The sequence below is a fragment of the Tasmannia lanceolata genome, unplaced genomic scaffold, assembly GCF_043159265.1.
Source record: "Tasmannia lanceolata isolate RefF3 unplaced genomic scaffold, GAP_Taslan_0.1 ptg000004l, whole genome shotgun sequence".
NCBI lineage: Eukaryota > Viridiplantae > Streptophyta > Magnoliopsida > Canellales > Winteraceae > Tasmannia > Tasmannia lanceolata.
The window spans coordinates 5031715-5056698 of record NW_027518681.1 but is presented as its reverse complement, the minus strand read 5'-3'; the positions used below and the strand labels follow the sequence as shown (position 1 = coordinate 5056698).

At 39.3% G+C, this 24984-nt stretch overlaps 1 long non-coding RNA gene and 2 pseudogenes across 2 annotated transcripts in view; all 3 read right to left on the bottom strand.

Annotated features, from left to right (window-relative positions):
* Positions 1-8499, bottom strand: part of LOC143875943 (alpha-terpineol synthase, chloroplastic-like) — a 37301-nt pseudogene extending 28802 nt beyond the window's left edge. The window contains exon 1 of the transcript XR_013250241.1: positions 8314-8499. The product of XR_013250241.1 is annotated as an alpha-terpineol synthase, chloroplastic-like (transcript). The remainder of the gene's footprint in view (positions 1-8313) is intronic.
* Positions 8500-9508: 1009 nt separating this feature from the next.
* LOC143875942 (alpha-terpineol synthase, chloroplastic-like) lies at positions 9509-12858 on the bottom strand (annotated as a pseudogene).
* A 4457-nt stretch (positions 12859-17315) lies between these two features.
* On the bottom strand, positions 17316-19432 carry LOC143875750 (uncharacterized). The gene is made up of 2 exons (XR_013250183.1): positions 18809-19432; positions 17316-17555 (listed from the first exon to the last, which is right to left on the bottom strand). It is a non-coding gene; the product is annotated as an uncharacterized LOC143875750 (long non-coding RNA).
* Between the last annotated feature and the right edge of the window lie 5552 nt (positions 19433-24984).

The following is a 24984-nucleotide window of genomic DNA, read 5'->3' as shown; positions in this document are numbered from 1 at the left end:
ATGCAATTGCATGCAAAATAATGACACCCCCATTCCATTTCTCTCTCTCTCTCTCTCTCTCTCTCTCTCTCTCTCTCTCTCTCTCTCTCCTTTTTTTAAGGGCTCTCTTTTGTCGTTACTCATAGATCAACCCAAAATTGATAATTACACTCCTTTGAAAACAAAAGAAACCGCATTTCCTTGATACCTAGAGTCGTCGCTCTTTTCTTAGAGTTGTTGATATTTTCCACCACAATCTTTGGCCACTACTTGTCGCCTCTCTACATCTTATTTTTCAAAAGCTTTATTTTTTTATTTCTAGTTAAATTTCTATTTTTTAATTTTGATCTATATCAGTTGGGGTGCCTCACTTGAGGTGTGAGCCTAAAACAGTTAATCTACATAGTTGAGGTGTCTCGGTTTCTTCAGGCATGTGTGCCTGAGAGGTTAATTCAAGATTCAATGTGGAATGGTACTCAAAAGTGACCATCGGGGCTCACATTTGCCTACTAAGGCTTGGTCCATATTAACCACTTTGAGGAACAGTATCCGAAACCGAACTATGAAGACTCGCCCATGGAGGCTCGAGTTACATCTAGCCCATTGAGGCTCTTCGCTACTTATCTTGCAAGTGACATTCGCTTCGGCACCCAGCATCATTGAACATATTCAGCGGACATTCAACAACAAGCCTCGGTCACTATCAGAAGAAATTCATTATCACCTTTGATAGTGTGCATCGATTGGTGAATTTTAATTACATTTTTTGTTGAGGATATATATATATATATATATATATATAGAGGAACTGTATGGTGAGCTAGCTTGCCCAATCACATGGGTCCCACATTTTGGGGAGTGATCCAAACCATTCATTTGCAAGGCCTTATCATAGATAGGGGGTGTACCAAAAATCAGCTCCATAGGATCATCCTAACCCCTCCATTTGTGGAGGACAAAAATGGCGCAAATTTGTGTCTGTCCATTTTTGTCCTCCACAAATGGAGGGGTTAGGATGATCCTATGGAGCTGATTTTTGGTACACCCCCCATCTATGTAAGGGACTTTCAAATGAATGGTTTGGATCATCCTAACAAAGTGGCCCCCCACGTGATTGGGCAAGGTAGCTCACCATATGTGATTGGGCAAGCTAGCTCACCAAACATATGGTGAGCTAGCTTGCCCAATCACATGGGTCCCACATTTTGGGGAGTGATCCAAACCATTCATTTGCAAGGCATTATCATAGATAGGGGGTGTACCAAAAATCAGCTCCATAGGATCATCCTAACCCCTCCATTTGTGGAGGACAAAAATGGCGCAAATTTGTGTCTGTCCATTTTTGTCCTCCACAAATGGAGGGGTTAGGATGATCCTATGGAGCTGACTTTTGGTACACCCCCCCATCTATGTAAGGGACTTTCAAATGAATGGTTTGGATCATCCTAACAAAGTGGACCCCATGTGATTGGGCAAGCTAGCTCACCATAAGTTTGGTGAGCTTAAGCTCACCAACAGTTTCCTCATATGTATATATATATATATATATATATATATATATATATATATATATATATATATATATATATAGAGAGAGAGAGAGAGAGAGAGAACTGTTGGTGAGCTTAAGCACACCATTTTTTTAGTGCGCTTAAGTTGTTATAACGCCTCCCATTCGTGCGCCTAAGTGGGACCCAGCGGGACCTAAACATTTAAACGAATGGGAGGCGTTATAACAACTTAAGCGCACCAACAGTTTTCTCATATATATATATTGAATGGTTTTGTTGGGGATATATTATTATAATCAAAACTGTGTCGATTTCCAATCCACATACGTTTGATGGGGCATGTTAGAATATATCATGCAAACAGTTTTTTAGTCAAGGTAGTTATGTATTTTGAACTTTAAACATCGGTAGTTTTAGGTATTTAAGCATAGGTTCTTCATGTAAACCACCTGTAAAAGTCTATAAATATAATGAAATGGCACCCAAGATAGTATTGGGTTTTCTCCATATTTTTCTACCATTTTCCTATTCTTTCAAAAAACAGACCTAATATAAAATACATTTAATTCGGAACTCCCCACAGCTCAGAAACGCCCAGGCAGTTTCATGTAATCAATATAATCAAAATTCAAAAAATAAAAGGATTAAGTGAATCAACCTTTTGAACGCGTCCAATTATCGCAACCAAACGGCTCTTGATCTGACGGACACGTTCCAAATTGAGAGTGCTAATCTTCGAAGTCAACTTATCCAATGCCGGGTGCGCTTCTTGCTCTAATGTGCTTGCCTGTGGACCCCGATCCGAGGTAGAGGCGAGAGAACTGGTCCCTACCACCCTCTGGATCATCCACGTGTGAAGGAGAGCTCTACCAAGGAACTCTCAAAACGGATGCCACCCTCATAGCATAGCACGGGTGGCGATATAAAAAGAAAGAGATATGTCTCGATCCGGAGCCAAGGCTCGAAACCAAGACATACCTGAAATAAACTCAGAGTCGCCATCCATGGATATGCCATGGAACCCTAAAATCAAATCCTCTGTGCAATGGATAACCAGAAATATATATGGGTTCGTGCCTGGTTACGAATGGGGAAGGTCTGAGAGCACCCCCAATTCGTCCGAGTGCAAGCACTTGGTCTCTTATGCCATTTATTATTAACTCCAAAGAAGTTTGGGTAAAAATCATGTGAAATGGGAACAATCCTCAGGAGTCGTCTACCTAAGCATGCATTTCCTGAGGATAAAGATAATAAGCACACATAAAATAAAATGAAAGATGTGTCACCTGAGCATAGCTAGGTTATGAGTGACATGCCTAATGGGTGTCTAAGTTCTGATGTGCAAACACATGCAAGTTATAGCTAAAAGGTATAGGATCAGTACTAGAAAGTAAGAAAACACATCAAAACATACAATAATTAAACAAAATCCTAAGACTCTAAATTATTAGCCCGAGTCCTCGGATGGTCTGGTATTCATCCAAAGAAGCCTACGTATCCCCGCCTCCACGAGAATCAAGGCAACGTAGTTCTTCGCGCCTATTATAAGCTAGGATGCCTAAGACACCTAGACCTCTATCCTAGACTCGATCTAAAAGACCGGACTAGTTATTAAAGTTTCTTGTACGATTATTTAACTTCCAGTGAATTGTGGATTTTAGGACACCCTATATGCCCTAACTAAATACAGATTAGCCCTAAGCTAATGCAGGTGGTTCCTACAACCTATGTGTAACTAGGCTGTATTTCCTAAGAAAAACCAAAGGTGGACTACCGTATCCTACTCTAGTCATCACTCGGCGATGTGGATCGCCGACTGACCGGACGGAGGCGCTCCTATAACTCTAGGACAGACCCCTAACTCTAAAACAAGCACACAGCAAACAAACAATCAAACAACCTATCAAAAGAAAAACCCTAACTCTAAAACTCTCTATCTAGGAGAAACTCCTAACTCTAGAGGAAGATCTTTTGAAAACATGATTTTAAAGGTTTTTGAAGAAGGTTTAAAACAGTTATTTACAAAAAAGTTTGGCTGGACTTGGGATGTAAATCCCAAGCTGCGCTACGTACCTCGTGGAAGAGGATCAAGCCAACGTAGTTCGAAACGAACTCTCCTAATTGCTACCTCTAAAACATTCAACACTTTAGATTGTTGATATTTTTTAATGTTTTTGATGTTTTTAAAGTTTTTCCAATGTTTTTGAGTTTCGCATTTCTAATGTTTTTGGGTTTTAAAGCTTTTCAAATGTTTTTGGATTTCGAATTTCTGATGTTTTTAGATTTTTAATTTCTGATTTCACCCTTTTGGTCAAAGACCTAAGGGAACACACAAAGCAAAACCCTAGGGCTAAACCCTAGGGCAAACAGGGGAAACCCCTAAACCAGGCAAGCTAACTATCAAAGATGACAAAAGGATCTAAGACCCAGAAGGTAAAGCTCCAATGAGACTGGGCAAGTCTCCAACAAACAAGAATAACGACAACACTAAAGAGAAGCTCCTAAAAACAACTATAGAAAAAAGGTAAATGAGTCAAAGACTCTCTAATACTGCTATCTAAAGGACGAGTGAGTCAAAGACTCTCTGAAAGAAAAGGAATATGAGTCAAAGACTCTAACAATACCTACTAAAAGGATAAATGAGTCAAGGACTCTCTAAAAGAAATGGAAACACGAGTCAAAGACTCCAATAACACCAACTAAAGGATAAATGAGTCAAAGACTCTCTAAAAGAAATGGAAACACGAGTCAAAGACTCCAATAACACCAACTAAAGGATAAATGAGTCAGAGACTCCCTAAAAGAAAAGGAACATGAGCCAAAGACTCCACTAACACCAACTAAAGGATAAATGAGTCAGAGACTCCCTAAAAGAAAAGGAACATGAGCCAAAGACTCCACTAACACCAACTAAAGGATAAATGAGTCAGAGACTCCCTAAAAGAAAAGGAACAAGAATTTGCACATTTGGTAGAGGTAAAACACCCAGCCGGGCCGGACAGCTACTTAGCCCTAGGGTGCAACAAATGTGCGCCCAGTACCCCATAAGGGTAGGAGTATGAAGCCAAGCCGAGTAGGGTGTTCTCCCAAAAACCAAACGACGCACAAAGAGGAGAACTAGCGAGAGAATGAGACCGGGCGGGTCTCTCAAACACACACAAAGATGGGCTCCAAGTAACCTTATCATTGCCCTTGCAAGGGGGAAGCAAGGCTAAGACAACTAATTGACCAAATTGGTCTCTAATTAACAGAGGAACAAATTGAGGTGCAACCTCAGAGAGGATTCTACAAATGAGGCCAAGCAGGCCTTCTAAAGGCTAACTACTTACAAAGCCAAGACAGATGACTCCCTAATAACAACAATAAAGATCAAATGAGTCAAAGACTCCCCTGATAACATCATCACACAAACGAATGATTCAAAGGCTCTCTAAATGAGGCAAGGCATGCCTCTTATGGGTACACCATTTATCAAAATCAAAGCAACCTCCTTGAGGTTAAGCTAAAAATGAGGCTTGCCTCCAAAGGAGGAATTCCTAATGAGACAGAATATGCCTCATAGTACAGGTTCTAGTATCTAAAGAATTCTAGAAGACTGCGTTAGTCCACCAAGAGAGCAGAAAAGAGCTACTAGGCAATCTCAAATTTCCATTCAATTTTTATATAAACAAATCAAGTAGTGAGCAAAGAAAGACTTATAACTAAAGAGTACACAACCTGTAATAATAGCAATCATATCATGATAAACAACATTAATTAGCCCAGACCAGCCGCTAGGTAGCCTAATGAAGTAAAAATAATATCAAACACTTCAAAGCCAACCACAAACCCCAATACGGGGACTCCAACGAAATCAGATGATGCCAAAGTAATCATCTGATTTCATACACATATAATATTTCTACAAACCGCCTTGAAATCAAACAGTACTCATGTCGATAAAATCGAATAGAGTAGTCATCTGATTTCCTTCTTCAATTAAACAATTTATTTAAATAAAAAATAAGTATGATAAGCTTTCAAGATAGTCTCACCTGAACAGTCCATTCATCTTCAGAACCTAACTCAAAACTTAACATAAAAGAAGAATCTTAAATTTTTAACAAATTATACAAATGCATGCAATGATATTTCTGATTTTTATAAATTTTGGTGCATAACAGGGGGCATCAACTTGTGCAGATTCAAGTGCAAAAAAAAAAAATGGTGAGCCACAAAACACAAAGACGGGCTCCAAGTAACCTTATCATTGCCCAGAGAAGGGTTCTTTTAAAAAAATGGTTAAAAGAAATCCAAAAGGTTGGGTAGGCCTACTAAACAAAAGAGGGGAGCGCTACTTGGATTGAGCGAGTCCCCTAAAGATGGGCTTGGGCTATCGCCTTCATCGCCCGCAAGCTCAATCAGCACTAAGGGAGAAAACCAAAAGAGATTAGATGGCTTTAGCAAGGCAACATTAATAGCCATCAACATTAACATATACCACACCATATAAAGATTAAACGAGAACTACATTCCCTTTAAAAGATTAAGATTTGAATCATGAGATGATGCATGCTGCTACAAATGAGGAGCTTCTATATACTTTTGGGTTATATTGGATCGTAGGAGCATAATCAAATGTAAGGGAAAAGAGTAACAAATGAAATAGGAGTGACAAAAGACAGGGATGGAATCAACGAGTAGTATCTCTGCACTTAATGATCTTTTTTTTAAGCTCAAAAAGAAATCAAAAGTAGTGCTATGAGCAAACAAGGTAGTTGAGTTTTAATAGGAATTTATCATAGTATTACTTGACCTTCTATCACTCAACAGGCAAGCAAAAATCATCATGTCCAACTCTCATCAAGTACTCCAGTGGCTGATATTTTACCCCATGCGTATTCAAGCATTTGTTCACAAAACATTTGATAGATACCCAAGGTATCATGGAAGTTTCGACATGTAACCACAAAACTAATAGCCATGCTTGAATTGGGAGCCATATACCATGAAATAAAAACATGAAAATCTGGTATATAAATTGAAATCCGAACCTACACAAGATATATTGAGGACAAAAGAGGGTTGAAAGGAATGAGCGCATATGGGTTAATGAATCCAACATTTACATTAGTCAACAACCAACACAACAGACCTCATTACTTCAGCCAGCAATACTTACTCTCATTAATCATGATTTAAAGGGAAGAGAATAGAGTTACCTGAAGCTACCAAGAGATTAGTGTTGGATCCCTCTTCTCTGCGTTGGATTTTAGAACCTCAAAGATGAAATCCCCCTTTTCTTTCAATCTCTCCCTCTCGATTTCTCTCGGAAATTCCAGCACAGATCTAACAGTGTGGGTTTGAAGGTGAATTTGCCGGAAGTGGAGGTGGCTGTGAAGTGTGAAAGGGGTAAGGTATAGGAGATGGGTTTGTGGCGGTAGCCGGGGATGGATTTGGCCGGTGTGAGAGGGGGGTTTGATGGAGATGGATGAGGCTCGGATTCCGGTGGTCAATGGATGGCCGGTCGGATCTAGGTGGAGATGGACGGATCTTGATGATGGGTTAAAAAGATGGGTTAAATGGGAAAGAGGGTAAGAATAGTGGATATGGGTTCTGAAAAAATGAGAGGAGGGTTTGGTGTTGGCTAGAACCTGGTTTTGAAACGGATTTGGTAGGTGAGGGAGTCGGATTCCGGTGAGGTTACCGGAGTTTGTAGGTGGAGGAGGTGATCGGAGGTGGGCCGGATCTCTCTCACCCTCTCTCCTTCTGTGTTCGATTGTTTCACCGGAGAAGATGGTTTAAAATGATGAGGGTTTTCGATCTCTCTCTCTCAAACCCCCTTCGGATGAGCTTTATATGAAGAAAGGTGAAATGGGTTTGGGCAATGTAGGGATAGGCAATGGAAGGATAGAGGTGGAGTGATGGCCATCGGTGGTGGAGATGTGGATGGGTCGGATTTCCGGCGAGAAACCCACCGGAGAATAAGATCAGAGGTGGGGAAAAAATCTCTCTCCCTCTCTTTCCTCTCCGTTTCTCCTTCTTTCCTTCTTAATTTCTGAAAATCTTAGACCCAGATCTGAGATTTTCTCCCAAAATCTCAGATCCGGATCTGAGATTTCCCCTTCAAATCTCCTCCTCTCTTCTCTCCCTCTCTGCAATATCTCTTCCTCTGTATTTTCTGCTGGAGATGACAGATAGAAGTGGCGGCAGAAATGGAAGATAGCCTAGGGTTGCCGGAGATGTGGCCGGAGTATTGGAGGAGAAGGCAAATCCCTCTCTTCTTCTTCTTCTTCCCTCTCTCTGCTTCAGCGAGAATGAGCTTCTCCCCCCTTTTTTTTTTCATCGGTTTTTTTTGGTTTTTATACAAAAAGAAGCAAAAACTGATATCGGCACTACCCTAGTGATGGGCGCACAAAAATGATAATGCGCACGAATCGGCCGCGACAAAAACGGGCTGATTCACCCCCCTTTTATACACAAATGATATATTTACTTCCTTTTTTCCGCGGACAAACCCCTTTTCAAATGATTCACTCCCCTTTTGGGTTTGCATTGCGCTCACTCTCTTGACCTGTACACTGAGCAAACGCGCTCGGATCTCGACGAAATTTTACGGAGGTCTATGAGAGACCCTAAACTATCCCAGGGTTTAATTTGGGACCCCAGCTCACTGATTTGACAAGGTTTCGCACAAGCAACTCGAACTTGGGTCCGGTCAAAATGGGGTTTCTATATTGCCTAATTTCAAATTACGAAACACAAACAAATCATCAACACCATAAGCCAAAAACAAACACCCATTCAAAAATTCAAAGCCACAAAAACACAGAGATCATCTTACCTCACTCTCTAAACAACTGCAAGCAGCCTCGAGACACGCTTCCAACGCAATAAACTCGAACGGTAGAACCTTCGGCCCAATCGGATTTGGTCCAAGTAGATTCTCAAACCCAGTTCTACTACCATCTCCCTTATTTTTCTCATCCAATTCCTGCAACCGTGGATCCTCAGAATCATCATACGCCATCGACCAGTCCGCATTCCCACCTATGATCCTACCTTCCTTTACAACAAATACAAGAAATTTTTCAAACAAACACAACAAAATTGAGGATAAAAGAGCAAAAAAATAAACAGAAGAGTTAGACCTAAAAAAATAATGAGAAAAATTAGACCTAACAAACTGAAGAGAAGAGTTAGACCTAAAACTCTGTTTGGATTGGAAAGGAAAAATATTTCTAAATTGTTCTTCTTTTTTACACATGAAATAAGATACAAGATAACTACAAAAAAAAAAAAAAAAAAAAAAAAACCTAGTCAATTTTCACTGAGATGGATCTTCAATTTATGATAATAACCCTCTAAATTAACCATAATCATATCATTTTCATCTAAATCTTGAAAAGAAAAGAAAAAATTCTGTTAGAATTGTTTTTCCAGGGCATAAAAAAATCAAGAGAAGAGTTAGACCTGGTTGGTAGTGGAGGTGGAAGGGCAAAAATGAGATGAAAGGGCTACCCATTGGCTGCACGTGACTCGTCGTATTTAGCATTCGTTGACTTGTTCATTTTAGAGTGATGTGCAGCCAATGGGGAATCCTTTCATCTCATTTTTGCAAGGGCTCCATTGAGTCTAGCATTTATGTTTGATGATACGGGAAGAAAGAGATGGATTTGAATAAAGTAAAATTTTGGGACATCATCTGTGAAGAGAGCCTTGACGCAACGGTAAGGTTGATCCATTGTGACCGAAGTTTTTTATCCAAAACCATGGCATGGTTCTTGCAAACCCCCACGAGTTGATTAGGTCACTCCTTGTGTGATCTTCATTTTGTATTGTTGCTTGACGGTCATTCGTCAAAAATAAACTTGTGAATACAAGTGATCATCTAATAGGGTTTCCTGCTTCCTTTTATTTTGGAGTGATGTAATGAGGATAATAAAATAGCAATTATGTGTCCAAAGGCGTTTCGGTCATTTTGCTGTAAATCCCGATGGGAAGGATTTACATCATTACATACAAATCTTATGTCCACACACTCTTTAAGAGATAACAATACATTTGGGCATATATGGATAACCACTAGTGTCAAACTAATACCAATCCCCATCAACTACCAAAACCAAATTGGGCATATAATTCCTTAACCGAAATGGATGGGGTCAACCAACAATAACATGATTTGCTCCTTGGTTTGGCTTTTTGGATCACCAAATCCATCGCCCTCTTGGTAACAGTGATGGGAAATCCGTGCCCCGCCCAATGCGGCACTGATAAAAGGTTGAGGAAACAGAGAAAAAGAGATTGAATCTTTATTCATCTTCTTCCATTGTATCACTAATCAAGCCTCTGATAAGTTCGCGAGCAACTGCCTCTGAAGCACCAGTTTCATACATGTAACACTGAATAGATTTGGGAACATCACCTCTCTCCAGCTCCGCCTGAAAAAATACATACATATGTATACACAATGAAGCAATTGAGTTTAGACAAGTAGTGTAACATCCAGTATGGTTGAGGAAACAAGATTCCTAAGTAAAATGTACCGTCGAAGTCCCCAAATCATCCCAAAGTCGAACAATCATCGATGCCCAATGAACGACATTTGGATTGTTTTCTATGCAATCTAGTGCTTCCTTAGTTATCTTTGGTTTCAGTGAAAAATAAGCATGTCCTAGTATGACGGATCCGGCTATCGAAATCACCCCATTGTTAAGATACTCGTCAAGGGTTAGTGTGTACTTATTGTTGTACCATTTTGCCTCCACGAGGTATGCTTTACGTAAATCTGCCCACTAAATTACACAAAAACACTCACTAGATAAGTTGAACGTATGTAACACCTCCAAGAATGAGAATGAAATTAGTTTTCACATCACTAAATGAAGAAAATTAATGCAATACCATTTTTTTTAGATACTGGGTGATTTCCCATCCCTGCTCTTTTAGGGTGTCATATGCATTTCATTGACAGTGTTGAAGAGAGCCATAAAACATATCTTCATGTAATCTGGTAGCTGTTCCATCGCGTTAACATCCCATCTAAAAAAAATCATCACCATAAAAGGATAATCTTACATGAGGAAATCTCTTGGACTCAAAAGACCAAAGTGACAAGTACATCAGATAAGAGCAATGTAATTCCATTGGGACGTACCTAGGGGTGGCAATGGTTCGGTTTCGGTTCGGTTTGACCCCCAAACCGAACCGAACCAAAATTTGAGTCGGTTTGGTTTTACCAAACCGAAACCGAATTTTCTGTTTGGTTTTACCAAACAGAAACCGAATTTTCGGTTCGGTTTCGGATCGGTTCCGCCAATTTTGCCACGCCTTACTCATAATCATTGGAAATATTCGGTTTCGGTTTGGTTTGATCCCCAAACCGAACCAAACCAAAATTTGAATCGGTTTGGTTTAACCAAACCGAAACTGAATTTTTGGTTCGATTTCGGCTCGGTTCCAGTTCGGTTCGGCCAATTTTGCCACCCCTAGACGTACCTTACACACCCACACAAATTCCTAATCAACCTCCATCCCTTGCTTTGATAGTGACACCCCTCTATAAAAAGTGGACGAAGAAAGTTGTGCCTATTTAAACAAGGGAGTCGATTTGCTAGGGACCATTGCAGAAGGTATTTTGCGGACCGGCTGTTGCATGAGAGACCAGCCACATAGGCTCACTTTTTGTCTTCTTCATTTAATTCAACATATGTGGTTGTTCTCTCATGCAACAGCCGGTCCGTGACATGCCTTCTGCGATGGTTCCTAGCAAATATCTTATATATAGGGAAAAATGTTTCCACTCGATCATGTAGATACTTTATCTACTTATTCGGCCAAAAATACAGTGAGGGCCCACATTGTTTGAATGATGCAAACCATTCATCTGATGGGCCCTGACAAGGATTGGGCCTGCCCAAAAAATCAGCTAATAGATAGACAAATAGAGATGTTTCAGTTGAAACTATTATTCTCTTACTTGGACATTGCTTTAACGTTTGTCTGGTATATGGCTTGCACCATGTTGTAATCAAGCTTAGCCATCTCAAATAACGAAGGACTCATGTCCTCTTTTCTAAGGTATATTTCTTCTATGTACCACCTAGCCTCTAACTTTGGCACCCTCCAATGCAATGGAAGCTTCAAGGCATGCTCTACTTGTCTTGCCAGCTTTTGCTCTATGCTCTTCCCTTTGAGAGCATCCGTGAGATGCATGGTCGTGAAAGTTCTGGCCTCATCCATCACAATTTCTCCTTCAAAAGCAAGGTGTGATGCTTGATACAAGCTCAAGATACCTTTCGTATCCTCACAAAGTGATGCCATGAAATCACCCTTATCATCCTTGAAGCCATTGAAAACATCTGTCTCTCACAAATTAACACTGCAAAGGTCAGAGATCCATAACAAGTTTACAGGCAACATTGTGTGGATAAGTCACTGGTGTAACTTGGGTCAATTTTTTGGGAATTCGGGTTGAGCTTTTACCATAAAACCGTGTCGGGTTCGGGTTGATTCCAATTCATTTTTTAGCAAAAGCCCAACCCTACCGGACCCAAGTTGCAGCCATGGAGAGCATATTCACCTTGTGAGACCTCAAACCCATGTTGTCTAAGTAGCCTAAACCGAAGAACCGTAGCATAGAGATCATCTCCCATGCTGTAGTCATTTATGGATATTATCCTCAGTGCTTCCTGGATCTCCTTTTTGTAGTGATACCCAACCCCTAAGCATTGGAGAGTATCGATCAGGTTCAGTCGATCTACACTTTGGCCTACTTTTACGAGCAAACACCTCACATCTTCCTTGAGCTTTTTGAAGTGCCTCTCGTACATCTCACCCTACAAACACCCAACAAGTTAGTACAATCCACATTGCTAAAGATGGGAAAATCAATGTTTCAAAACACAGATACAATTCAAAACGCAGCCAAAGCAAACTTTAGTTGACTTGGTGTGATGCGGCTGAGTAACCAATTAATGTGGCCTGAGTACTTGGTTGATACAGTCGAGTACTCGAGAGAGTCAAAAGCAGTTTAATTTGATTGAATTTATAGAACAAATTGAGGACTAGAACAAGAACGCAGCCAAGGTAAAAAGGAGCCAACTTGGACGAGTTAATAATTAATTAATGATTCTGGGGCCGGGATTTTGAAACTATGGGTAAAACATTACGAATTCCATTGATCACCTTATAGTCACTCTTTAGTGATTGGATGAAATCATAATCTGCAAAGCTTTGTTGGTAATTTGTTGATCGCCGGGTGATAGTCAGCTTCAATGTTTGAGTGCTTGAAACGGTTGTAAGGTGATTGGCCATGTTGAAATTTTTCTAAGATGCTGCGAAGAGGAACAAGAAGATGGGGCGGACAGGGAGGAGGAGATGAAGAGCTTATCTTAACTAAGGTGTGATTATGAGACAATTAGTGATGAGATCGAGTATTTATAAGCAGTACTTCACTCATGTAATACATAGTTTTTCTTTCCAGTATTATAGTTGATTGACACGAAGTTTAGGTGCTCCCGTTCTATCAAAATAAATATGAAATGACGGAAAGAGGAAACTTCCCTTCTCTCTTTTTTTGGTGACGTTGGGTGTCCCCACCCCCTTTGGAAGTAAGACTATTCCCTACAGATGCACGCAATAGCCCGTAAATCACGTGCACCGGGTAAGCTCGGGTGGGATCTCATCACACGTCTCCAGGGAGGAAAGAGGAAACTTCCCTTCTCTCTTTTTTTTTGGTGACGTAGGGTGTCCCCACCCCCTTTGGAAGTAGGACTATTCGTTTGTTTGTTTGTTAGATTTTCTAGATATTTACCCATCTTCTACAAGACTTTGTTCTTCTCATGTGGATTTTAAACAATTAAAGATAGACTGATTTGTGAACAAGATCCGGGAAAATGCTGATAGAAATGTTATTCCCACACCCATGGTTTAAAACTTATCACTGACTGTCATCGGTAATTTGGTCTTTTTATAAGGTAACTTTTGTCTTTTCCCATTTATAACATTTTGGTCTTTTTATTATGAGTTTAAAAAAAGAGGAAGTCTAGACTGAAGGGAGCCCTTGCAAAAAAGAGGTGAAAGGGCTCCCCCATTGGCTGCACATTGTAACACCCAGCCCCAATGCTTGAACTTGTTTTAACTTCTTGAAATGGGTGTCATTACCAAAAATTAAGCTCAGGATTAATTGCTTAGAAATGAGTGTCGTTGCCAAAATGAAGCTTGTGAATTTTCTTTGAAATGGGTGTTAATACCAAATGAACTTAAGATTAATTTTATTGAAAATGGTAAAGGGTGCTATTATCATCAATGGAGTAAAGTCCATTTAAACACCTTTTAAAAGGCTGCTCATTTTGGAAAGCACAATAAGGTTGACCGTATATAACACCTTCACTAAAGTTAAATTTGGCTTTGAATAGAATCTTCCACTAGTGGGTAGGATTTTTTAGGAATCTCTATCTTTTTAAGATTCAATCTTGGTAGGTTTCCTCCTATGGATTTTCAGCTAACAGAAAATAAGGTAGCAAACATTTCAAAAAGGGAAAAAGGGAAGGTCAATAATTCCTTGTTTCAAAATATTGCTTGCAACGAAAAGGGCATGTGAGCCACATCGTTTTGGACAGTTCCTATGGGGGGAAATATTGGGTTATCATATCTTTAGAAAGGAGCTGCTTCATAGGCTAATTGAAGGTCTTTAATTCTCTATTTAATTAGGATTCTATTCTTAATAAAGTAAGACACTAAATGTAATGGTAACTGCCTAATTGATTTGAATTACTTTCTAGGAAAGAGGGTGCCTCTATACATGAACGAAAATCACTAAAATCTTGAGGGAAATCATATAGAAGGTGAGAAGGGTCGTGAGTTTCAAAATGCACAGAAGCCTTATGATATCTACTTCTACCCCAGACTTGCAATGGATTTCTTTTGCCACTTGAAGCTTGCTTCCAAGGTTTAGAAACTGATGAGCCTTACCTTGCAACTCTTGTCTCAAGTAGATTTTTATATTTTTAGCCATTGGAAGCCTCTGCTGCCCTCATCGTGCGGATTCAAGAAATCTGCAAACAACTTATAAAAGTTGCATTTCTTGATAGTTTTATAATAGCATTGGATCTCGCCCATAAACTCCATCCGTTGGTGAATCTCTGCTAATTTAGCAGCCGCAAGTTTCAAACTGGGTACTTCGCTAAAGGAAATTCTTGGAGTAGCGCTTAAGGTAGCTGATCCTACCCTATGTCAGTGTATTATCAAATATTTACATTTAGCTAAGTTGAAAGCTTTCTATTACAATTTTTGCATATCTACTCTCACTTGGAACTTGTTTTGGAGAAGATTTTCACTGACCGTTTTTTAGTATGTCATTCTAAATAGTTGAATGTCATTATGCATGGTATCCTTTAGTCTTGAAATGTTTTCATTCCTATACATAAAAAGCTTTATGAAGAACATGATTTTGAAAACTAGAATTCATGAAGCAACAATTTGAAAGGCACTTTGTTTACGATATGGTTTTCATAGATTGGAATGGGGGGAGTCCCCTATGACTTGAAGCGTTTACAAAATTTAGGGCACGGTATTGCAAACATTAAATTGCTTCTATCTATAATTGTATACAGTCTTGGTATGGAATGGATTCCGCCAGTAAGGTTGATCTCTGGTGGGGATCTAGTGCCCAACCTACCAGTGGGTGAGTACACTGGACGTGATCACGTAGACCGGTCAAATTTTATCTACCCGTAAGGTTGATCTCGGGCGGCCAGTAGGGAGTCCTCTGGCTATTGATATTGTGACATTGCGCTCTTTTGGACCTGTGAGTCCTGCGAACGAGTGTTCGCCTTGGGTTACGCTACTTGCCAATAAGGTTGGAAATTGGCCACAGAGAAGACTGTTAAGTATTTGATTTCTAAATGGAAAACTGCACAACCAAATGGTTGAAAATATATATTCTTTGTCATTGATTTCAAAGTGGAAAATTGCATAACCGAGTGGTTGGAACCGTTTTTGTAAAAACATGTATTTTTCTTATTTAGCTTATGTAGAAATGATTTTCTTGATTCTTATCAATTTCTGCATTGGCTAAATTTTATGGCATGGTACTTCTTTTCCGCACCAGCATTGTTTTCGTTTTCCTATTAGCTAGCTTGGATTTGGAAAACCGGCTGGGCTGTTAGCTCATTATGTGGTTTAACAATTTTCAGATACAGAGGAGCGACAAGAGACTTGCTGAGATCAGGCACTTGGATTGGAGCTTAGGAAATTTCTTACTTTCTTTCATTATTCGAGTTAGAGACTTTTGTTATTTTATTAAGGTGACTGTTATCGAATAAGTATTGTTGGATTTAGACTTATGGACCTATATATGTATTTCATTTGAGCTTTAATTGAGTCTAAATTTTCCACATTTATTAGTTGCTCTGAATGTTGAGAATAGTTGATTGTTAAGGAGCCTTGCATGCTTGTGGGGGGCGACCCTATGGGCGTGCGGCGGCTGTCACGTGCGCCTTACCTCAAATTCTGGGTTCGGGGCGTGACACACATCACCATCATGTTTGACTTTTCAGCCGTTATTAATGCATGATGGTGATGTGTAGCCAATATGAGAGCCCTTTTACCTCTTTTTTGCAAGGGCTCCCTTCAGTCTAGACTTCCTCTTAAAAAAATAAAATCCACCGAGATTATTTTGGTCAAATTGATGGCATGACTTGATTTACAAAATTCCCTCCAACATGATGTCTGATGACTCTATTTGCAAATGGCAAAACTAGAAGATTCTTTTTCTCAAATAAACCAAAGTACAGAACTTCTTTTCGAAAGCCCCTTATTTTTAATAGGAAAACACTTTGAAAACAGGATGCCGTTTAGAGAATAAAAGCTGGAGTGAAATGACCGTTGATTTGATCCTTTTTTATGTGTATTTATTGCTTTTATGGGGATTTGAGCTCCCTCCATTTGTATTTTAATGGACATGGCCCAATAATTGATGCCCTTTTTTTCCAAGAACGGAATCCCGTTTTCCTAGTAGTGCTCTTTTTAATATCTATCTATCTATCTATCTATACTAAAGCAGCTAACTTTCCACTGTCATTCGCCTTTTTTCCGGGAAAAGGTTTTCTCCTAGAAAGTCGGTTCTCAACCGCTAACTTTTAATCTCCCGCCTATTTATCATCCCCTACTAATTCGTGGGCTAAAATTTATTCCTTACCAATTCAATTTTGATTTGAGCAAATTTTGCCGCTGATATGCTCCCTATTAGTTCAGCTTTTCCAACTACCTAATGTGAGAGGGAAGAAATCTTCCCACTAACAGTCACCCCCTACTAAATCAGGGCTAAAATTTATCCCATACTAATTCAATTTTGATTTTCAATTTCCTAAAGATTTTGCCGCCAACATGTCATTATCCCCTATTAATTTGGCTTTTCCAATAACATTCAACCATTTCAATAGCGCCTCCTCCGCTGGATGTTCTTAAGAAAAAAAAAGGAGGCAGACGAATTTCCTTGAAGCAACAGGACAGTGGTCCATGGGCCTGAGCTTGACCTGAAAAAGGTATTTTGTATTTTCTTTTGAGTTTGCCATTCACCTTTTTTTTTCTTTCATGTACTATTGTTCTGTATTTTCTTTTGAGTTTGCCATTCACCTTTTTTTTCTTTCATGTATTATTTCTTCCTTTTGGATTTTCATTTCTTCGTAGCTTTTATGGGTTTGCATTTGCTTAATAAGAATCCAATGATGGAAGACATGAAGAATGTCACGCCCTCGAACCGAAGGCACCACAAATGCCGCGTACCTGCAAAATAAGACCTCACAGGCACGCAAGACTTTCTTACAAAACATTAATATAACACCAAAGATACATTCACAATTTACTTGGGTAGTATTCAGAGCAACTAAAACTTCTAAAACCTTATATACAAACAACCACCAAAATTCTTATTTACAAACTTTAAAACCCCTTATATTACATTAGTTTATCTATAACAACATACTCACATCCCCAAAATGTCAAAAAGATCACATATAACCTAGTCCAGAAAATCCCGCAAGTACAGGGTGGATCCCTCACCACGATCAGTCTCAGTGTCTGAAAAAAAATTTATTTATCACATATCAGCTTGAAAGCCGGTAAGTAACATAACACAACAAAAACATGGTCTATACGGTTTTGTAAACTAAGAACAAATACAATTATCAAATCATAAACTACAATTTACTAGGTATATATCACAGGATGCAAACTCAATTACTTTGCTATCACAATATCAAAATACTGATCATGCTATCGGAATAGGCAAAAGATGAACATATGCTCATGTAATAGGCATGGTCGTCAACAAACACTGCATTCTCGCAGTCTGATATCTAATACAAGTCGACATGGTCAATTATTTTACCTCCATTGACATAAGAGAGCCAAAGAATTTTTATCTCATTGGCGGGCCTACAAACACGTACCATCCATCATGAGCCAAACCACGAGTGGTATTCACAAATACCGACATCGTGCAATTACAGATATACCCAGCAATGCATAGAAAACAATTTACTATTACTAATAGAAACAATTTTATCACATCATGCTAAAAGAATGCAAATTTTAATAGTCTTAATATGAAATGCACACACAGAACACGCTAAAGGTGCATCACATCACTTGCCACGGCCTTTCGCTTATCTTTCTGTGACCCGTCACGCTCAACTACGCCCCACACTAAACAAAAACATAAAATTTGCAATCTCAGGTTTCACTTAAGTTATCTAAATACACAAATGAATCCCCCTTAATATCCCATCTTAGAAATTCATCCGTTGATCATCAATATGCCCAAAGACCATTAACTTTTAGGTATTTGAGTGAAGAAAATAAACAAATCAAAAAATATATATCAAATAATGCTTACCTGAGGGAAATAGCGGTTTTCCGGTGAAGTGACGTGTGGAGGAAATATGCAGCTAGATTATAGCTAAGAAAATAATTTAATATTACTGATAGAAACAATTTATCACATCATGCTAAAACAATGCAAATTTTTATAGTCTTAATATGAAATGCACATACAGGACACGCTAAAGGTGCATCACATCACTTAATTGCTACGGCCTTTCCCTTCTCTTTCTGTGACCCGTCACACTCAACTACACCCCACACAAAACAAAAACATAAAATTTACAATCTCAAGTTTCACTTAAGTTATCTAAATACACAAATGAATCCCCCTTAATATCCCATCTTAGAAATTCATCCATTGATCATCAATATGCCCAAAGACCATTAACTTTTAGGTGTTTGAGTGAAGAAAATAAACAAATCAAAAAAATATATCAAATAATGCTTACTCGAGGAAAATAGCAGTTTTCCGGTGAAGTGATGTGTGGAGGAAATATGCAGCTAGATTATAGCAAGGAAGGGGTTTTGAAAATATTCGATGCTCAAATCAGGGAGAAAAAGGGATGCAGACATGTTTCTCATAACCCACATAAGAGCAGAACAAACATAACTCGTTCTATGCTTCTTATCTCTATTGGATGGCAACTTTGTAATTTTGACCAACTTTATGACCTTTTTACTAACATCAGGAATAAAAAATATTAAAAACAACTCAAGCCTTATCTTTAACTTTCTACAGCCTTCTCTAGCATGTGTTGGTGCATGCGAGAGACAGGTGTAGGGCTGGGTATTACAAAGAGCGTGGAGGAAGAGGGTGGACAAAAGCAAAGGATGATTTGCAAGAGATTGAGAAAAAAGGGGCAGATATGGAGCTGCCTGTCCAGTGAGTTTGTTTGCAGTTTTACAAGATAAAAAAAGGACGAAAATCCTCATAACCTTTCCTAAAGAAAAGGTTGGAGAATGCATAAACCCATGGGGCGATTCAAGTGCACGTGTGAGGAGACCGATGGATTAAGGGGAGAGAGTGTTTTGCACTTGAAGTGAGACCCAAAGCCTATTTACAGAGGAGAACACAACCATCTAGGAGATTCCTAAGTTGCCCATGTCCTGCCATCCAAGTTCCTATATGGTGCACACATTAAACAGTTCCCATATGGTGCACAAATTAAACATTTATTTTGGGTGGTTTAGATGGGATTTGCTAGAACCAGGAGACCTTTACAGAAGGCATTCCGTGGGGTGGCTGTTGCATGAGAGAGCAGCCACCTCAGATGAGTAAATGAATATGACAAAATCTGTTCCCATGTTGTGGGCCTCATTGTTTTGATGGGGTGGCCAACATTTAACTCATTTTTTTATGGGGTAGGCCTCATTGTTTTACACCCATGCTATTCATGGCTGTAAAATGGTGGGACCCACCCCATCCAAAAATGTGATGCAAATTAGTGGGTCCTAACTAAGAATAATTTTTTTTTTTTTTTAAATCTATAAACTAAGTTTGTTGGGGTGGTTCCTGTAGCCTAGGCTCATAAACTAAGTTTATTTTCCTGCAACATTTTTGACACATTTGTAATGAATCATTTACTTTTTGGTCGCCCCATGCATCGCACGGGTTGTCCCACTAGAATTGATATATTTGCTTTGTTTAAGGCGGCGGTCACGTTTGTAACGTGAACACTATCTTGAATAAAATCAGATTTATCAATCTTGGGTTTTCTCATAAAAAAAAACTCTACCCGACCAGTTTAATTTTCTAAGTAGGGTGGGTTCCGGCAAACCCGACCCGCGCCCGACTCAAGTTGCAACCCTAGTGTCATGGGGAAATAGTTGAGGGCAACCCAGTCTTCGAAGAGCACTCCATGTCACGGGGACGCGGTTAGTATTTTGGGCCATCAATGTCCAGTGAATTCTTCAAGGGTTGTCTCTAATAGAACTTTTGGTGGGCACTCCTGGTTAGAGGGTTGGTTGGCCAAACTTCTTAGGAGGAGTTGGCCCCATGACATGCTAACTCCTCCACCGATAGGCCTAGCATGTGTGGGCCGGAACCTTAGTGGTTTGCTTGTGGATTGTACGTGGACTTGCATGTGCATGCGAGGCACATAATACGAAATCGTATTACAGCTCATGTGTGTGCGCTAATGGAGCTTTGGGTGCGGACTGCGAGTTTTCCAAAGGGATGCACTAGTTTCTTTAGTCGAGGTCGGGGGCCAAAGACAATGCATGCATTGCGCATACGGACTGGTGTAGGGGGCTCTATCTATATAGCTTGCCTTCTGCACCGCGGTATGTATTGTGAGTAGACCAATCTCTAGGTCTTCCACGAGTTCATGCCGGAGCGACCTCGGTTTCCCTTGCGAGATGCACACCTTACAGATCAGTCCATAGGGCATCTTACTTCTTGGATGACCAAGCCTTTGTGCTTGGAGGATTTGTAAATGGCATCTTAATGCCTTGTACTGAATGGACTTTGCATTGTGCTTCAAGGCCTGATGTTCGATGAACTTGTGATGCTAGCTGATCACGAGAGTGGGTTCAGAGTTGGTCTCGGCAAGTCCAAGCTCAGTAGCTTGGTGACAGGTTTGGTGGCCGTGAGCAAAGCATCTAGAAGTGCATGTCAAGATCTTAGCCAAGTAGCCTGTTGAACAGCTTAGAAATTGTGTCCACATATGAAGCATCAAGAGGTGTTGGGTGTGTATGGCCTTCAGAGCCTTTCACGATTGAAGGCTGGCCTTAACATACGCATATGTTGAGGTGCCGCACAGATTATTCCGCTGCTAAAATAAGAGGCCCGTGGCTGTTGGTATCAGAGCCGAAGTTCATGTGTGCTTAGAAGAATGCTTTGATAGTTGGTAAGTTGGATAACAAGTGACAGAATCAGAGCAAGTTGTGAATACAAGAGCTTGTTAAGGAGCTGTGATAAAGTTGGTGTTTGTGCTTGGCATAGTTGCAGGAAGTAACATTGTTTGTGGCTATGGTTAGTACATCTCAAATGCAAGTGGCAGTGCAAAAAAGAAAGGGAAACTCATCAAGTTGTGGCAAAGTCGGAAAGATCTTGAATGTTCTCCAAGTGGTGGCAGCTTGGTTTGCTATATTGTCTTTGAAACTGATGCCCTGAAAGTCCATTAGTCAGCCGATCATAGAGCAGAAATTGTGTGAGGATGTTTTTTCTAAAGAGCGGATGCAAAGATTTCTCAGTGTTGTGTGTGAGACATTATTGAGCTGTGTTGGCGGCACAGGTTGTTTTGTAAGCTCGGCTAACAAAGAAGAAAAGTATGGTAGCTTGGAAGTTTGAACTCTCCCTCATCATATCAGAGTCGCGCAATAGAGGTCCGTGGCACTAGTCCCTATGGATGTGTTTGTATTGTTGTTAGAACTTAAAATTAGGAATCAAACCCACATCCTATTTTGATTCCTATTCACATTCCATTGAAAATGGAATGAAAAAAAAAAACAATTAAATAAAATTCCAATTAAAATTTCATTCTAACCATGGTGGTATTAGAATACCGCCTCTTGGGCCGAGAAACAAATTTCCACAGCTTTTCCTCTTCAATTCCACCCATTTTAAATAAAATTCCAATAAAAATTTCATTCTAACCAGGTGGTATTAGAATACCACCTCTTGGGACGAGAAACAAATTTCCACAGATTTTCCTCTTCAATTCCACCCATTTCACTTTCGGCCCTACTTATTTTTGTGCTGGGTTCGGGCAGAATTAGAATAGGAGAATAATGATTCAAAAGCTTGATTTTACAATCCAAACGCATCCTAAAACTTATACTAGATACCAGCCATAGCCAGAATCCACAATAGCAATGACTGGATAAATGGAAATAACATATTCTCTCCCTTGTCTTTCCAGGGTCATCCCTTGTTATGTAAGAACTAAGGTTGCAACTTGGAAAGGGTTTTACCCGACCCACATTGACCCGTCCCGGAAATAACATGGGTCGGATTTAGAAATCATGGGTCTTGGGTTGGGTCAGGTTTGACGCTCAGGCTGGGTCTGGTTTAAAGAGTTCTAACCCGAAACCCAACTAAAAAATAACATGGGTCGGGTTTAGAAATCATGGGTCTTGGGTTGGGTCGGGTTTGAGGTTGAATAAACCGACCCACAGGTTGGGTTTAAGGAAAGAAAACTCTTGTATGTTTGAGATTATCTTCTTTGATACCTCATAAATAACATGCCGAATTATATTCAAGTATATTTGATATAATTGTTTTCACTAAGGTGAGGTTTGTCATGTGAAAAAGTAGTTGTTTTCTTAAATTTATGCATTTGACAACTTAAATTTAGAAATTTTTGGTCTGAAGGTTTGTTGTTTTTTACCATCATTGAAATTAATCACTATCTTAATCTAAACATTAAAAACTCGACCTACAATCTTTGAAATTAATCACTGTCATAATCTAAACGTTTAAAACCCAACCCGAGAAATTATCTTGGGTAGGGCCGGGTTTATGAATCTCAGGGTTTCCCATAGAGACTCAACCCGACCCGAGATAATTTCTCGGGTAGGGTAGGGTTGGGTTATGGAAAACCTGACTTGAGTTGCAACCCTATTAAAAACTAAAAAATGTAGTCATAAATACCCTAGAGAGGATGGCCAGGGAAGAATAGGGGGTGGATATATCACTCACCTGAATAAAATATGAACCCACACCTAGGGGTGCAACTCAGGTCGGGAAGGTCGGGTTTTCAAAAACCCTACACTACCCCAGAATTATCTTGCGTCGGGTCGGGTCTAATTTTTTACAGGAAAACCCGAGACTTTTAAACCCGACCCTACCCAAGATAGTTTCTCGGGTTGGGTCAGATCGGGTCAGGTTTTCATTTTTTAACGTAGGATAGTGACTAAGTTCAAAGATTTTGGAAGAAAAAAAAACAAATCATCACACCAAAAATCTCTAAATTTATGTCATCAAGTGTATAAATTTAAGGACACTATATTTTCACATAACAGACATGATCACCTCAATGGAAACAATTGTATCAAAATATAATAAAAAATAATTTGCTATGTTCTTCAAGAGATATCTAAGAAAGTCACAGTACACCCATATGAGTCGGGTCGGATTTTGGGGTTCGGTTTTTCTTTTCGTTAAACCCAGCCCTACCCAAGATTGAGTCGGATTTTCCAATTTTAAACCTGACCCTACCCAAGACCCATGATTTCTAAATCTGACCCATGTTATTTTTGGGTCAGCTCTAATTTTTTGAGATTCGTAAACCCGACCCTACTCAAGATAGTTTCTCGGGTTGGGTCGGATTGGGTCAGGTTTTCATTTTTTAGTGTAGGATAGTGACTAATTTTAAAGATTGTTGGAAAAAAAAACAAATCTTCACACCAAAAATCTCTACATTTATGTCAGCAAGTGTATAAATTTAAGGACACTATGTTTTCTCATAACAGAGATGATCACCTCAATGGAAACAATTGTATCAATATATTAGAAAATAATTTGCTATGTTATTCAATAGATATTTAAAAAAGTTACAGTACACCCATATGAGTCCATATGAGTCCGGTCAGATTTCGTGTTTTTCTTTCTTTAAACCCAGCCCTCGGATTTTCCAATTTTAAACCCAACCCTACCCAAGACCCATGATTTCTAAACCCAGCCCATGTCATTTTCAGGTCGGGTCGATGCGGGTCGGGGGCAACCCTACCCACACCGGCTGTATTTGTAGGATAGAATGTCCTAGAAGATAAAGGTTACTCATTGTTTGGTGCACAACTATCCAAGATCATTTCAAATAAAAACTAAAAAATTAAGATGGTTGTGATTCCTACCAAAACGTGAAATTTAAGCCTTCTTTTTTTTTTTTTTTTTTTTTTGAAGAGAGTATTTTTTTCAGAGATAAATATTACGGTCAATTACCAATGGGGGACAAACATTAGGCGAAATTATCAACATGACCCATGCTTTTCAAAAATTATCAACGAGGGACAAAAGAGGTCTTGTCAGTAAAAGCTGGACGAAATTCCCCTTTGGCATTTACAAGACGTTTTGACCTTGTTTTTTCCTTCTTCCCACTTTTTTTACTTTTCCATTATCACCTTTTTGATTTATTACCCTACTAGTCATCGTCCTCCTTGTTCAGCCATCATTGTTGCTGGCAAATCTTGAAAACTTGAATGCTGAGTTCTTACCATCTATCTCTCTGTATCTAGGTTTTGTTTTTCTTTTTTCTTTTTTTCTTTCATTCCTCTGTTTCTGATTTATCTTGTTTAGGGTTTAAGCGGTTTGTATTTTAGGGTGTGTTCTGGAGATAATGCATGGATGACTTCACTCAATTTTTTGGAAGGCAAGTGGTTGTGTATAAGAAAAGGTTGATGTAATACATGAAAGGATGGCTACACATTTTTTTATTTACTTAATTTTATTTTTTTTGTAATACACAGGTTGGGATGTAATACATGAAGCACATTTAATGAAAACAACATACATTTCTTTTGTTATTCCTATCATAAGCAGAATTGTAATACCATTAGAAGAGTTGCTACAGGTAGGGGGTTTTGTAGCAGAAGGGCTTTATCAACTCTCTGGAATGGGGTTAGTAACTCTCAAAAGTAGGGTTACCAATTTTCGAATGGGCTTATCAAGTGCTTGAAAATTGGC